The sequence below is a fragment of the Sinocyclocheilus rhinocerous genome, unplaced genomic scaffold, assembly GCF_001515625.1.
Source record: "Sinocyclocheilus rhinocerous isolate Xijiao unplaced genomic scaffold, SAMN03320098_v1.1 scaffold1426, whole genome shotgun sequence".
Lineage (NCBI taxonomy): Eukaryota > Metazoa > Chordata > Actinopteri > Cypriniformes > Cyprinidae > Sinocyclocheilus > Sinocyclocheilus rhinocerous.
Window position 1 is genome coordinate 329,220 of NW_015630392.1, and position 13,839 is coordinate 343,058.

Below are 13,839 nucleotides of genomic sequence, written 5' to 3' on the forward strand. Positions count from 1 at the left end.
ATAGCTGGCCAATCACAGCTCACCTCGCTTTTTCAGACCGATGAGTTTTGTAAAAATCGACGCGTTTCAGAAAGGCGGGCATAGACGAGAAACAATAATGTACAGTATGTGGAAAATAATGTGTTTTTTTAACCTTAAACCGCATAAACACATTTCATTACACCAAATACACAAAATAATGTTCTTTTTAGCAACATCATATGTGTACAAAAAATGTTTTTCACTTTTATTCCCTAATAGCATCCTTTACTGTGGCAATGTATCTAAACACAATAGCACTCCAAAAAATGACTGAATTATCCATGAATGTTTTTCAGATTCGTTAAATGATGGAACGTGTTCAGTGAACGCAACTTCTGATGCAATACGCAACCAGTTTTCCATTTCACGTGTAAGTGTGATCGGCTCCAATACACTGAAATGGAAAAGAATATGAAACGTGTTAATGAATAAAAGAAATCAAATAGGCAGAAAAAAACAACGTCGCCAACCAAGGAGCTGAGAAAAAGAGCTGGGGAAAGGAGGAAACGTGAGGGCAGAGGGAGCGGGAAAAAGGAGGGAGGAAGTGGGGGCCGGAGAGAGGGAGGGCTGCTCACCGGCTCCCCCGGGCTTAACATCCTGTCTAATCATCCTGGACTTGTGCAATCAGAGAGAAGCAGGAGGTGGCCATTCCTGTGCTCCACACATTCTGATCAGCTCTAATTTGGCCAGGCCTGGCGCTGCATTACGCCACGCCGCAGCAGCCCACGCTAATGGGGCCTGCATATCGGAGCCCAGCCAGAGGAGAGCCTGGGCCTCACTTTGGGCCCCGGCCCAGTCCGGACTGCAGGTGGAGATGGGTGAAGGGGGGTTGTGGGCTTGGTATCTGGAGGGGCATTTGGATAAGGAAGCGTCGAGGTGCTCTAGTTTATTTCGCCCCCCACCAGAGCAGAGGGTAGAGAGGTGGGGGTGAAAGTGGGGGCGTCGTGGTGGTTTGGAGGGTGGTGCAGGCTGGGCTAGGGGGTAGGAGGGGTATGGCCATCTGTCCAGTGGTGAGAACACCGTCTGGACAGGGAGGAGAATGGCCCCTAACTGACACTACACTGATGGAACCCTGAGCAGCGGTTACACACATGCACACACCCGCAAACACACAAAAGGTGCATTAACTACACTATTTCATCCATGAGAGAAAATGGATGGTGGCAGTAACCCTCGAACACTCCCTACCTCTCCTCACTCAATCACACACACTCGCGCACACACCCTGATTCCCCCAGGTACCCTCATGCCAGAGGTACAGGCACTGCCAACCAAGGCACATGCCAGCACAACCTGCTACCATGGAAACGAGGGAGGAGCAGGAGGGGACCTTTCCCTACCCTTCTCCTCTCTCCATCCCTCCATCTCTCCGGTCGTAAGCAGTGCTGGCGGACAGGAGGCGACGGAAACGGGGATAAAAGTGGCCGGCGGAGCGCTCGACGCCGCTAACCTGCCTTTTAAACTCTTCCATCCTTCTTTTTCATTCTCTTTTTTGCATCTTCCTTTCATTACTGCGCCTCTCTCCCCCCTCCTTTCCCGTAAGTGTATGCCCTCTCAGGAGGGAAGAGGGGAGGGGAGGGAAGTCTCTAGAGGGGGCCCTCCAGAACACACTCCATTAGAGTGCAGGGCCACCATCATTACAGGGCTCCATTTCTCTCTCTGCAGTGGAAGATTGATACACACGCATCACGCACCTCAGCTGCGGTCGTTCCACCTCCAACCGCGGCCTTGACAAACACACACAAGCGCAAACGTGTGCGTAAACACAACGCATGGTGTGAAGAGAGGCTGATGGACATGGGGTGGGGCACGGGTCGAGGTGAGGTCCATGAACGTTTCAAGATTGGGGTTCACCCAATGGGCCTCACTTTTTATTTTGTGCATTTTATGGTTGAAATGTTTAAAGGGATAGTATATCCAAAAAACAACAGTTATTTACCTCACCAATGTTTGTGCCATATGACTTTACTACTTCTGTGAGAAAAATGGAAGACTGTGTTATCCATGCTTTTTTGCATTCATTGACAATAAAATTGGGACTTCAAAAAGGACACAAAAGAACCATTAAAGTACCCTAAAGGTGGTCCAGACTAGGCATGCACCGATACCGATATCGGGCCCGATACTGAGCTCCTGTACTCGTACTCGTACTCATTAAAATGCCCCGATACCAAACGCCGATACCACACCGCATGTGATAAGTGCCATATTCAGACAAAGAAACACTGACAACAGAACAACAGACAGCAGAATGGAGTTATTAGAGATTAAGGATGTCTACGAAGTATATGTATGCAATTAATTTAATGTTAAACATTCAGTATTAACACCTGCAGTGTTTCCCCTGCCATTATATTAGGGGGGAGGGCCGCCCCCCCAACGGCACCCCCCGCCCCCTTGAAAGTCAAGTTAATTTTATTTAATTATATTTTCTCTATAGCGCCAGATCACAACAGAAGTCATTTAACCTTTCCTATAGAACAGGTATATACCTTGTTCTTTTATTAAGCAAACTAAATAGCCTTATGTTATTTATCTTATTTACACGACACCATTTCATTTCGGTCTCTACGTTATGGTCGCCCTCTCTGCATCATGCACAGCGGAGTTCCGCCCGATGCGCGCACGCACACACACACTGTGTTTTGAATTCTGTGTTAATGAATAGCGCAGACACGCGGTTTTGTGTAGTACTCGTACTGAAACGCTCGTGATGCTTCCGGTGATATTAACGTTTGCCGTCTCACTAATGAGGACATAAATACATGAATGAAATCTCCAGAACTGCTCTGAGAGTCACTTCATGAGCATTTGACCGTTTCATTTGAGTAAAACTATCATCATGCCATACACATCATGTCATCACAGAAATGTAATGGTATTCACGGCAACCCGTCAAAATAAAAGTTCGGTTTAATTCGAGGGCATTGGCAGAAATATATTACTATTGTTCAGTAGATACAGTATTTGAAAAATAATGTGTTTTTTGAACATTAAAGCATGTCAACATATTCTGTTACACCAAATACACAAAATAATGATCTTTAAAAAAGCATCATATGACCCCTTTAATTTTCATTACTTAAAAGTTAGATTAAATGAATGTTTTATGCCTTAAAAAAATTTTTAATACACAACACATAATTTCTGAGCAAAAAAATCATAAGGCTATTGTAAGAATAAATTAAACTTGTTTTATGCTTTCAAATAATTAGACATGCCAAATCAGAATTTGGTAACAATAAAACATAAGGTTGGAAAAATAAAAACATTTCATAGGGCCCACATTAAAAAGGAGTTTAGAAAAATAACCCCCCCCCAAAGCCGTAATCCTAGGGGAAACACTGACCTGTATAGCTGATGTGCGCAAGCTGATAAGCAAAGCACGCTAAGTGGATTGAGCGTGCGGCGGCGCAGATGCGCGAGCTAGTCGAGTGAATATACCTTTCTCACAGACATCACTGGAATGTTTGTAGTTCGGTCGATGTACCATAGAGCAAAAAAATGAACAGTGAAAGTAACAAAACCTTGTAAAATACATTTTAATGGGCATAATTAAGTGTGAAAAAAATGAAGGATATACAGTCAAACCAAAAATTATTCAGAAACCAGGTATAATTTTTTATCTTTTTTTACTAGTGGGTGCAGGACACAATAGTTCATTTATGTAAGTGAGGATAGCAAAATAAAGTAAACTGTGACAAATTATACCCAAAAATTCTTCATACAGTGGACTACCAGTAAAACTGATACTGATATTATTCAGACCGAGTCTAGGAAAAAAATTTAAGTTCAGGTTTGCCTGAACCTGGATGACAGCATGCCCAGGAGACTACAGGCTGTCATTGAGGCTAAGGGTTGCCCAGCTAAGTATTGATAGTTGTGTAAATACTAACAGCTGTCTAATATTTGGTTGATTGTAATCCATTAGGCTACATACCTTTCTATCAAAGTTATCTAAGACGTCTCGGGCAAGTCTAATGAAGCCATGCAATACCTTTTTGCACCAAACAGACAAAAATTTAAGTTATTTACTGATGTTCTTCCTAGAGTCATTGGGTCTGTGAGTCTAATTCTTGAACAAATCATTCAGACTAGTTCTGGAAACTGAATCAAATAATTTGAACTTGAATGATTTATTGTTTACATTTTAACCAGTTTTTCACAAAAAAATTTAATTGTATGATTTCAAAAGACTTATAATATAGCATATGAGTCATTATGGACCACTCTTTTGGTACTTTTATGTGTTTTTGTGTCCTCTTTGAAGCTTGAGAGCTCCAGTCCCAATTGCAACTGCACTGAAAAGAGTAAAAAGTACACATTTTTCATTTTGTGTTCCTGAGAAAAATGAAAGCCATACAGCTTTCAACATGAGAGCAAGTAATGACAGAATTTAGCTACACTCTCCCTTTAATACCCCCACATAGGCAAAACCTGTAGAAGTGACTTAAGGTCAAGGCAAACAGGCTTAGCGGAATCATTCTGAAGCAGCGTGCTGTTTTTAAACACAGACTGACTGTGGCATGGTCAAGCTCAATGGAATCTGGGTTGTTGAGAACACCATTCAAAGAGACTAATGATTTTAAAGAAAGTCATTCTAAAGAAACGGTTCTTTTTATGCTCTCTGATATATTCTTAGTGCTCATATAATTCTCCACTCTGCTCCGAACTCCACCAACATATATCTCCAGCACGCGCCGCTCCGGTCAGAAACCATGCAGCTATTTTTGTTTCATTACTGTAATAGCTGTCAAGCTAGCAAACCTGTGGTAAGTGAGCTGCTATCTGTGTTGTTAATGTAGTAGAAATGTGTTAGTGACATAATGTGGTGTTTAATATTTTTATAATGTTGTGCTTCAGGTGGGCTGTTTTGGTTCAAATGAATATGAGAGGCAATTTTGTCCCTTCAGTGTCCTTTTGCAACACTGGAGGTGGAGGACAGACGCACACACTGGCGTACCTCACAACAGGGCCTAGACTCCCTCTACTGTGAGAGGGCTAGGTGAGAAACAAGCCAAAGAGACACAACGCTTTTCTGTGTGTGTGTGTGTGTGTGTGTGTGTGTGTGGTGAGGGTTAATGACTGGACAACGGCGTTGCGAACTTGATTGAAAGCTCCATTTATCAGAGTAGAAGTGATTACTGCAGTTTTTGAGAATAATGACCTTGGTATGTTGATGACAGACTTCATCAAAAACACACACACACACACACACTCAAGTGCTCTTTTGAGACTTTGCCATCCCAGGTGCCAAACACTTTCCACCCCACCTTTGTTCATGTATGTGAGAGAGTATTTTATCAATACTGTAAGTTAAGGTGCGTGCTGCTGTCCTCTTTCATGTGCAAGAGCGATGTGTTAATGAGTGTTTGGGGGTCCCCAGCAGGGGATTTGCCCGGAGCCCACCTCACTCTCTCACAGCCAGCTGGAGCCACTGTCCCTCACTGTGGGCCATTATCTCTGAGAGACAGCCTGTCCCAGCACCAAGAACTCACACATATGTTCCCACCATAAACCTACACTACAGATACAAACAACATAAACGCACTACACAAGGGTATTATAAACGTACAATCAACACATACACAAATTCACTCTTAATTGACAAACTCACTCTTTATTCTCAAAAAATTAGTGTGTTCATAATTATGTAGTTCTGTCAGAGCTACACATTTACTTGGTGCTCAAATTGGGCTCGGTTCGAGTCTAGCCTGTCACTATTGCTTTCTAATGTTTTTATCAACAAAAAGCAAAAAATATGAAAGTAAAAAACCAAAGATACTTACAATTATTTTATATATTTTAAATTAATATATATTAATTCATTATATTTCGTTTTTCATACACACAAATTTAAACTAAAATTTAACAAATGAAAAAAAAATGCAGCTGACGGAGTAAAAATAAAAAAGGCTGGTTCATCTCCGATTCTTAAGACAACACCCATTTTCACAAATGTTAAAAGATGCTTCAAAAAATAGCTGCAGCAATTTTTACAGAACATATATTCATATTCATATGTTACGATGTAATTCAATGGTGCTCCAGAGTTCCAGTCATTAAATGCAGTCCCAAGGGTCCGCATCCTTTCAAAAAATGGTAGATTGCATATTCTAATGAAAAAGAAAAAATATTCATAGTCATAAAGCTTGGCCAACTTTTTAAACCACATGCAATTACAACATGGTCTGACTGAAACTCTGATTTGAGCAGTTTATCATTATCATTATATATTAATGATTCTTTTTCCTTATGATATTATATAATATTCATAGTTCTAATAGCCCTTTCTTACTCTTTATATTAAACAGGGTTGTGTTTGTTTTACGTAAAGTTGGGCCTCAGGTCGTGTGTGATAGTGGTGGTAATTTGGGGGGGTGCTACAATCGCAAAGATACCAAACCCACCCCACCCCACACACTTTCTCTCTCAGGACAGACAAACAGCCATGTTTGTGGGGAGTAATTAGATGAGGAGAAGTGAATTAGTAGAATCCACAGAGCAGTCATGTTGCCGAGCACAGCCCCGCCTTACAGGGACCTGCTAATTACCCCTCGTTAGGTTGATATGTGTTTTTTTTTTTTTAAGTGTGGTGCAGCTTCCATCATGAGAGCGGGAGATAATTAGCATTGGTGTGATGCTGCCCTGAATGGACACCGCAAGGCATCCTCCACGCCGATGGGAGGAACAACAAAATGACAAAGTGACAAAGGATCAAGAAGATGCTTTAGTGCCACTAAGTGTCTACAGATCTAACGGCACAACTATGTTGTCTTTCTAATCGCCCACAGTGCACAATATATGTTAAATATAAAATGACATAAATCTGCTTGACAAGCGCAGTTTTCTTTCCTGTGTTGAATTTTGGACAAAACGTCTGATTGGACAAAATGATTAAGCACACAATTAGTCATTAAACTTTTTCATTTGTATCCTCAAAACAAAACAAATCAAAAACACCATTAAACTTAAATGCATATATTAACTAAAAGTTAAGTTTGTCAACGTTTAGGAGTGCACTAGCATATATATGCTATAAGACATGGACTAAAAGCCACAAATGTCAGATTTTGATTTCATGTGATCTTTAAATAATGCAATAAAAAGCTCAAGTTAAAGCAACTTTAAGTCATAAGTCAGCAACTCGCCTAAAACGTTTTGAGACCTTAGCTAGGGAACTCTCTTTATGACCAGAACCCTTAAAACTCCATTTCCCCTTCCGCCACTGTGTCTGCTCTTAGTTATGCTGTACCGTGTGTGCGTTTAAGCCAATAGAATGTGTGTTTGATTATTTCAAAGTACTAAAAGGGGAAATCCACATATGAGGTCATACTCACATGTCAACCGATGGAGAGAAGAAAGCAGGAGACAGAAACAGAGATCAGAAGAGAAGTTGTGTGTGTCACAAGTAACAGGAGGCAAGAGTAAGCTTGGTTTGGGGAAAAGAGGTGCACACACACACACACACCAGAATACAACTAAACAGGGACGTGCACAGACATTTTGAGGGGCAGGGGCTCAAGTGGGAAAAAAGGGCACTTCTCATATTTATTTTAATTTTTCCTAAACATGTGCTCGCGAGCGCCCCCCTTTGCGGCCGTTATGTGCCCTCGATCCGCACTTCTGCCGAGCCCGAACTAGTGCGTGCTCCGCAGCAGACTTCTACCCGACAGTCAAAGCGGCATTACGTCACGAAAGTGCGGACTCAGAAGAAGACCGCGAGGGTTTAGGGTGCCATTTGGAACCATAGACTGTAAAAAAAGATGGACGACGCGTCTCCTATTCCTTCCACTATAGAAAAGTGAAGCCAAAGCATCTCAGTATGGCTGCTGACATATTGAGTAAATGACGTAAATGAAAATTGGAGCCAGAGTCTGCGCAGTAGTGTCGTGAGGTGGAGCCGCGGTATCAAAGTCCCGCCCAAACTCCCGTAGACCCAATCAACCATATCGACACGCCCCGTTTTTATAGCATCAAATTAGTAGCTAAAATCAAACTTATCACAAAAACCAACAATTGAACATATATCAGCGTGATAACAACTACCTTTAATGACCAATACCATCTTTCGGAAAATTGTATTGGAAGTGTCATTATTTTTTTTTTTTTGACTCAAGTCCCATTCGTTTACATGGAGAGGGCAGGGTTTATGACCTGTACTGCAGCCAGCCACCAGGGGGAGATCAAAGAGCCCACAGCTTCACTTTTCAGGACGTGTGAGACACACCCGGTTGGTATTAAGGGTACTGCATTGGGATGGTTTAGATCCTATTTGTCCGAAATAACTTTCTCAGTTCGTTTTAGAGACTTTGTCTCCTCAACTGCTTCTTTCACGTGTGGGGTCCCCCAGGGCTCCATTTTGGGGCCTATTCTGTTCTCCCTGTATATGCTCCCCTTAGGACATATTTTTAGGAAATTTGGTATTTCTTTTCATTGTTATGCAGACGATACGCAAATTTATCTGCCTTTGAAAACTTTTTTCCTATGAAAACATTAAAGCACAAGGCTGTCTTTCAACTATACCACAAATACACACACATACTCGAACCAGACGTGGCCAAATGTAAACCAGATCAAGGCTGCATTAGTCAGAGAGACCAAAGGAATTGTAGTGCTGCTCTGAGCTCGATTAGGGATGTCTGATCTCATCATATGAACACAGCCTACCTGTCGAAATCCATCGCTCATCCTGTCCCTGAAAACTGGCACAGACACGCTCACTGATAGAAAACATTAATGATGTTGGACTGCATCAAGACACAATGGAGAGGCGATCCAGGTTTAATATGGACTCCACGGCACCAGCACCTTCAAACAAAGACGGATTTGCACCCCATTGTACCTTTGGGGTATACGGTCCATGCAGAAGAATTACATGTAATGATTAATGTTGTTACAATACTAAAATTTCAGAAGTTGCATTTTCAGTGAATTTTCACAATACTTAACATCGGTTCCTAATTACATTTTCAATAGCAACTACTATGCTACTGAATATACTCTTTTACTTGTTAGAGTTAAATATTCATTTTAACTAAGAAATTTAAATTGAACAATAGCATGTAGCCAGCTTGTCAAAAAAAATAATAAATAAATAAATAAATAAATAAATAAAATAAAATGTGTGTCATAAACCTAACTGATTAATCTACCAATTTTTTGCTAATTTGAGATTATTAGCATCGACCACAAATCTTGCCATTTTGGAGTAAATATTGAAATACTGATTTCAAGATTTGAATCTTGTTTCTCAAAATGTATGTTCATATTCTGGTCATTCTGCCCTCCATAAATTGCCATGAGCCATCAAATAGCCCATGTTGGTTGACCACTAGCTATAAAGCAACATGTATGGTACATCTACATCCAAACTGTGCATATTCTGGTTTGGAGTTGGGACAAGGGCCCCTGATGCCCCAGTGTTTGAGCAGGTGCAGTGTGTGCACATGGTCTCTCGGGGGAGCGCAGGGCCTAACGCGGTAAACACGGGACCTATTTAAAGCGAGCAGACCTCTCTCTCTGGCTCTGCTGGCCTCCGCTAGCTGTGTTTCCACAATACCACACGGCCCCACGGGACCCCCACTTGCCAGCCACACTGTACCAGTCTCCCCTCCTCTAGAGACTCAGCACCCAAAGCTCGTGCACCCAGACACAGAGAGAAAAAAACGAGTTGGAGATGATGAAAGAGTGCGTCATGGAAGGATGGGAATTAAATAACACAGAACACACAAACAGCCGTACAGCTGCTCACCAATGCCATCACCTGTTCCAGCCCGTGGTTCCGTAAGTCGACAAACGAACGTGCGAGCGTCGCCTACACACTTCGACGCAGAAATATACATGCACGGCGACATGCTAATGCATACACACAGAGAAAAGCACACCTCCTCTTCACACATTAAAACTGTTTTCCTGTCGCTGCCTTGGGGAAATTAAAAATATATTATGGACCTCCAGAGGTTCATGCAAGAAGATGAAGAAAAATAGAGAGGGACACAAATGAGATAGCGAGACAGACAGCGAGACATGAATGGTGAGAGAGGAAGACACACAAAAGCACTTGAGGGATAGAGAGATGGATCTCTTGGTTGTGTCCTCTTTTCTAAACTGCCCACTGCATCATAGAGAAAGAAGGCCATTTTGGGGCTGCGATGTTGCCGACGGTCATCATCGCTCCTGTCCTCCTCCCACCCACCCTCCTCTCATTCCCAACCACCAAACGGAGAATGCATGGTTGAATCCATCTCAGGTTAGATTCCAGAGGGGACAGAGCATTTGCAGGGGCCAGGAGACTGACTGCTATTTCACTCTGTGTGTGAGTCGGTGTATACACACACAAAATCATCTAACAGATCTCGCCAATCCTCTGGTTCTCAACAGTTGCCTCAGTAGGACCAAACAAAAAAATGGTCAGTTATGGGCCAAACCGAACTACTGCTTGCCCAATCGAGCTAATGTTGCCTAGAGATATAAATACGTCACCAAGGTTACGTTACCTAGCTAGTTCTGGCCAGAATGTGTCATTATGTCCCAAAAAAGTAAACTAAATTTCTAGTATGTGTATATATATATATATATATATAAAATTAGTATTATATTTGTAAAATAGTATATATATAGAATTTCTAATGTATATATATTACATTGGAGCCAATTAAAATATTGTCAAATATAAATCTAAGCTTCTGGCCCAACCAAGCCTCCAAAACCAGCTCAGCTCTGTACTGACTGCAGCACATACCTTTCTTTTTCCCACTTTCATTCTGGCCTCGACAAAAGTCTAACGTGTGCCGAGTTTGACAGCGTAGGCTATTAAGAGGGTCATAAATAGGCCTGCTTCGGTGCCCCGCTGCCAAGTAAAACCAGAACACAACAGCTCCCTTTCTGCCTGAGGAATACACAGGTGACCAAAAAGCTCACATTATGGGTGAGGTCACAATGACTCGCCCAGTGTGGGTGAGACCGAGGGAGAGCAGACGGAGTCATCTGATTGGCTGCGTTAAGAGGTCCTGCTGGCCCACCAATAGCTGAGGGAGGAAATGAATAAAATAATTCAATTCAAGACTATTACAGCCCCGATCGGCCAGCGCAAGGGGATATGAGCAGCTTTTTTCCACAATGAATCATAGTCGGGGACACGCACACAAATTGGGGGCTTGTGTGCATCGATGTGTGTGTGAGTAATAATGTACTTGATCCCTGCAAATGTGCGTCAGACGATGTCCTATATGTTGACAAAGCAAAGTCTCTAGAGTTATTGTTTCAATGTGTGTGTGTGTGTGTGTGTGTGTGTGAACGCATCCAAAAGCACCGCTCCGGCTCTTTGACAGGAAGCAGGAAAAACAATGCTCAACTTCACAGCTCTGATGGCACTTATAAAAAAAACTATTCCCCCTCCCTGCTCCGCCTTTCGAAAAAAATGACAAGCGTCTGCATCTGTCTCTATAAACTCTCGCTCTCCCTCCTCTTCCTTTCCTTCGACCGACCCCCCCTCCACACCACCATCTCTCCGAGTCTCCAGTGTCAGACCTGGCTCATTTTCTCTCTTTTCTCCTTTCCTTCTCTTCTTCCCCTCTGGGCCAGGGAGGGACGGGTTGTTTTTCTATCTCAGGGAGCATGGGGTGGAGAGAGAAAGACAGAGAAAGAGAAAGAGAGAGAGAGGGAAACGGGGGTTGTACCTCCGGCCCGCTCCCCCAGCGGGACAGACCGAAGGGGCCTCAATCAGTTCCTTGGGGGCCCACGGGTGGGGGGCGGGGCTCTAACTCTTTCCTTTAACCTCTCCACCCCTTAACTCCAACCCCCCCGCTGCACTCGCTCCAAACGCAGCACACATTTTCCACCGAGGAGAAAGGGGGAGGGGGGGGATGAAGTGAATTTAATACCAGGAAAAGCCTGCCAGTGTCCTTGTCGACATCATCTCCTAGGGAATAAAGGGAAGGAAGGTTTTTTATCTTTTTAAATAAGAGATGGCGAGCGGCCCCCTGAGCCTCAGCACAGCAGCACAAACAAACACAAGAGAGAATATAGATAGGGGGAAGGGATTGAGAGAAAGAAGGAAAAAAATGGAGACAAAGAGGAAAGAGAAAGGAAGAAAGAGGAGGTGATGCAGAATGCGACCAAGTCCACCCGGAACAGAGGTGGAAAAAAAAGGCTGATTAGTGCGAGCAAATGGGGTTACAGCACAAAAATGAAGAAGAGAGGGATGGAGGGAGGAGTCGAGGAGGAGAGGCAGGGAGGAAGAGCGGAAGGTTTAGCGAGAGCCCTGGGACTCCCCTTCCTGCTGTATCTCACACACGCAGCACTTTGCAGCCACCCAGGACCTCAGTCAGCACCCCTGCAGCACTCCCTCAGGGCCGGTTAAGAGGGGCCCACGTCATCCCCTCGGGCCCCCGGGCGCCACTCTCTTACTCCATTCTCTCTGCTGAGCTCACCAGGATGCAACGCGCACATACACACACTTAAAAAAGCATAAACACAACTAACACACTCTCGATATCTGACTTTAGTGATTTCAATACCCTAATGACTAATAAGATTCCAATAAAGGCTATATACAACCCTCTACATTGCGAGTAAATCAGTTGCATATGCGACTAAATCTTCACTCTGAGCGACTAAATGATGTCTAATATTTGCCAATGGTTAATAAATTCTTAGATTTTACTCGTCAGTGTGTGAGTTGGGGGCTGAGTATAAGTTTAGCACAGATATATTTTCATTCGCCAAACACTTCTCTCACTCGCGCAAAGTGAGAGGGAGAGAGCGAGCGAGCGAGAGAGTCTTACATAACATGCAGAATTGATGCGCAACATGTAAACGATATTCTTTGTTGTATTTTCCTGTCAAAATAACGGAGTTCCTTTGGAATTCTTCAGCTTTTAAGAACTGCCGGGTTCTCCGGTAGTGGGCGGAACTAACGCGCAAACGACAATCTCATTGGCTGGTGCTGACCTATTATCGTCCCTGTTTTGACTTCAGCAAATCAGTTCGAGCGAACGCACACAACCTGGTTAATATTCATGAATCCAGCAGCTCATTAATCCTTACTGCGTTTTATATTGTTCTTATTGGTAGAATTCATATAATAATAATAATATTATTATTATTATTATTATCTTATCAGTATTATTGTTAGTTTTCTCCAATTTTTTACAGGAACACTGAATGACCAAATAAAGCACCAGCACCAGTCCTAAGTTCAGTTAAAATGACTAATTTGTGCCAAGGTGTCCATAGAGGGTTGAAATATTATTTTACTTAGGCCATGTTTTTAGACATGTTTTTTGATTGGGATAGTAGAGGAATGACAGGAAATGATGGGGAGAAGGGGGAATGGGTCAAGGAAATTGCCTCAATTGCATATCGATAGCATTAGATCCCACAAAGATTCCTCCGGAGAAAAAAAATTATAAAAAAAACACTTTGTGTTTTTCTGCATTTTTAAGTCTTAAGGTACGGTCACATTTACCGTTGCTTGAACAAAATTTCCAAGATGAAATCCAGTCAATAGTAATCCACGTGATCTGGAATTAAACGAAAATGTACCTCACGCAGAAAAGATGTTAAACTTTAAAAGGATCATGAAATCAAAATTGACAATTTATGTTCTGAATAAATACACTTTCCTGCACAAAAAAGTTTGCCTTTGTGATATTTCATTAAAATAACTTTCATAAGCTTCCTTTTTGAATGTCATCACCCCCTCCTGCCACTAACCAGTCATATAGAAACCACTTTTCGCAATCCAATTAAATCTCAACAGGTGAATGATATCACATCCCTTTTTTCCCACTGACTGTATCCTGTATCTTTCAG

At 42.5% G+C, this 13,839-nt stretch overlaps 1 protein-coding gene across 1 annotated transcript in view; it reads right to left on the minus strand.

Moving 5' to 3' along the window:
- The window catches only part of LOC107740334 (zinc finger protein 423-like), a 149,281-nt gene that overhangs the window by 99,038 nt on the left and 36,404 nt on the right, over positions 1 to 13,839 (minus strand). The gene's annotated exons all lie outside the window — the stretch shown is intronic.